The sequence below is a fragment of the Papaver somniferum genome, chromosome 1, assembly GCF_003573695.1.
Source record: "Papaver somniferum cultivar HN1 chromosome 1, ASM357369v1, whole genome shotgun sequence".
Taxonomy (NCBI): domain Eukaryota; kingdom Viridiplantae; phylum Streptophyta; class Magnoliopsida; order Ranunculales; family Papaveraceae; genus Papaver; species Papaver somniferum.
The window spans coordinates 222,273,020-222,276,650 of NC_039358.1; the positions used below are offsets into that span (position 1 = coordinate 222,273,020).

Genomic DNA, 3,631 nt, shown 5'->3' on the forward strand with positions numbered 1-3,631 from the left:
TTAATTGCATTGAATAAAAATTGAAATAATGATTTTTATCAACTTGTTGTGTTTTTACTTGATGGTGCATGCTTAGCTTAGGGCTCTTGATGTTCCATGCTTGAGATTAACAACTAGTGTTTTGAAAATCTACCATTGGCAATATTTTAGAATCACAATTTCTTTTGGAGCTATATTGTCTAGAATTGCATGATAATTATTAATATTGAATCACATGAAAAATTGGAAAATAGTGGAATCCTGAGTCTCAGTATTTTTAAAATCTTGATACAACCTTCTTTGAGTTTTCTATTTTAAAATATAATTCTAAAATCAAATCTCTACAAGTCTGAGAAACGAACTTCTTTTTACCACCACTTTCTACAACACATCAACCATCATTAAAAAACCTACAAATTTTATTCCACCTGGTTACAGCAAACCAAGGGATCTTGCCAGAAGCAAAAGCAGTAATGACAGCTCTAGAGTCGGTCCGAAAACAAACCTGACTAAAGTTAATCAACAAAGCCCACTGAGAAGTTTTTGTCCGATGCAGTTAACAGCAGAAGCCACTGAGAGTTACCAGTGATACAACCACACCAAATTCTCCTATCCACACCACAATCCACTATAGGAAAGCTCATTCACATCAAACGACATTAAGACACTCAACAGGGGTACACCACTCACCATTATGCAGCAAATCAGCCACTCTCAGATATTTATGCTGCAAAATATAAGAACTCAAATATACACTCCATTTCAAAGTTCAAACCGACCCAAAATAGTTGATCCACTCCCCCTTCTTATTTTTAATTTTGGCTTGAAGGAACTTTGACCATTTATCATCCCCATTCTGCATCTTCCACAACAACGTGAGTAAAGCTTGCCAACATATTTCTCTTAATATAAAGAAAACCTTGGTGGCATGCCCAAGAAGAGTAAGGCAGATTCCTGCTTGCCATTCATGGAACTACAAAGTGATTAATGAAGCCTACAACCTATCCAAGCCCTGCACCAATATTGGGACACACGATTTAGTGAACGATAATCACATTCATATTCTAAGAAACATTGATACCAATCTCATCCAAGGGAAAGTGGGTAATTTAGGGCTTCATATCCGCAATATTTACAGAAACCAAGTATGTCCCTGGAGCAGTAAGATGATTTATGTTCTGTTATTATCAGTATTAAAATGAAAGACCTATGTATGTAGACATGACATAGTAATGAAAGACCTGAAACCAATAAAAGGCTGAGAGTGTAACGAAAAGGTTGATTCTTGTTACTGGTGCCCTATGTAATCTGATGTTTAAATGAAAAAACAGATACATTGTACAAAATGATCATACCTTAAGATTCCCATTGGCCATTACATATTCCAGAGATTCCAACCATAAGTACCAACAACTTCGCAAGTTCCTCATACAATCATCCGTTGGATCAGCAATTTTCCCCACTACATTAGACACCAACTGATAAACCAATGTGATCGGAACCGGACCAGTTGTTATTTGCCTAGACAACCCAAATACTGCATACACAAATATAGATGTCGACCCAGAACCTATTCATCAAAACAAAAGTGACCATTTCAGAATCAAACCCATCCAAACACAACACCCAACTAAACAAAATTGAATGGTACACCTTTGTCCTGATTATTAGAGATAATTCAGTAAGGCAGTTGAATATGCAAACATAGAGAAACAACATTGATCAGAAAGGGGTGGAGAATATTGAGCCAGTTACGGAATTGCATTCAGATTCTTAGCAGAGATATGTAACCCACTGAAATGCGCTACTAAATCAAACTTAAATCAGGACATTGCAGAAGAGGGATGAAGATTCTACTTCCACTAATGAAATATCTATGAAAGACTTGAACAAACGCAATGTACATGCTTATCTTACAGGGTCTTATGACTGTGAATCATTTTAAATAGACTAACCCCAAACAAAATAAGCCTGTAATCGTCTCTTTGAGGCACCTCTATTTCCCTGTAGGAAACAACAAACCAAAGAACAACCCTTATGAACAAACCTAAGAACAATCATATGTCATAGGATCAAAAATCAAGTTTTCACACTGATATCCTCTGAATACAGATCAGGGTCATGAAAATCCATTTTCAGTCGTGATTCACCACATTCCTGACGAGAATTCAAGTATGTAAATCGTGATAACGTCGTTGCAAGTCCCACTCGTCCTGAACAATCAACCTAACATTGATTATCTCTCCACCGCTCACTCTAGCTAGACACGTCTATCAGTTCCTCTTCGTGAGCATACAAAGATTTTACACCAGCATTCTTATGGATGCCTTTTCTATAAGCAGAACAATAACAGTCTAGAAGCATAAACACAGGGCACTGTCTCTAAAACTTATGAATGCCTGTTGAACGAAAGAACTTAAAACTACGTAAAGCTAAATTTACTTGAGTTCATTTCATTTGTCTAGCAAGTTTCATCTCCTCTGTCAAACTAAGATCTGAACAGTCAATATCACAAGAGAAGAAAGCAAGCACTTAAACCAGGTAAGAAAAATAAATCAATCCTTTGCCAAAGTAATAGGACTGATGAAAGCATGAAACCCATAAAAATAAGTGCCATTATGAAAACGAAATTTTGAATCAATCCCTTTATTCAGTTGAATGAGATCATGTAGCTTGTTCATTGTAGTGCAAATAATATGCTTCCTGTTAAGCTATCACAGCATCAACGCTAATAAACTAAAATAATTTCTATCCAGCATTTTGTCAAACACTTAGATGTACAAGTAATTCCGATTCCCAAACAAAGCTAATAGATAACCAAAGATTGAATTGTAAACGCAAAATCTCTATTATTCTCAATAACGCAATGAAACTAGCAAAATTCTAAGAAAAATACCGAGATTTACATGGCCTTGAGACGCAATTTAGGCAGCTCACCAGGCTTCCACTGTCAAGATCAGGAGGTGTTCGCTGCTCTGTGAAGCCAGCCTGACGCGGTGCCCGTCGCTTTAGTGGCTGCACGACCCCAGCTTACGCCAGGATCGTGTCGAGATAATTGTGCGCGCAAGAACGAACCTACCCGGTGAAACAAACTCGGTGTCCAACCATCCATCTTAATAATGTACCCGCTTGGGTTACAAGCTCGCACTACCGAGCTCGACGTTCCTTTTGCATTTCGCAGGATCTAAATAGTTTTTGAAAATTTTGAATTTTGCCTGATGTGGAGAGTAACATTCTTTCCCTGCATGTGCTCTTGACAGGAGCTAAAGAATACCATTTGGGCCATTTGGTTTGTTTATAATAGTGGGCCTGAGAAGCCGAAGTGTATTTTTTTGGAATGATTTTTTAGGGACCATGGTTATTTTTGAGGGGATCATGATTTTATTAGGCCACCTTTCCTATAGTGATAAGGGGTGTCATAAAATGTTGAAATGACTAACTTACCCTTAACCTAATTTAATTTAAAACCAACCTAATAACCACCTATATATATATAACCACCACCTCCTCCCACCACCACCGCCGATTACCACCACCACCACCTCCGATTATCACCACCACCAACCACCGATTACCACCACCACCTCCTCCCACCACCACCACCACTGCCTATTTAAGAAATGTAACAACATCAATGCAATCACAATTAAGT

General features: G+C 37.8%; 1 long non-coding RNA gene across 1 annotated transcript; it reads right to left on the reverse strand.

Moving 5' to 3' along the window:
- Positions 1–280: 280 nt before the first annotated feature.
- LOC113337325 lies at positions 281–3,119 on the reverse strand. Its single transcript, XR_003354184.1, has 3 exons — positions 2,876–3,119; positions 1,335–1,549; positions 281–991 (listed from the first exon to the last, which is right to left on the reverse strand). It is a non-coding gene; the product is annotated as an uncharacterized LOC113337325 (long non-coding RNA).
- Positions 3,120–3,631: the final 512 nt, after the last annotated feature.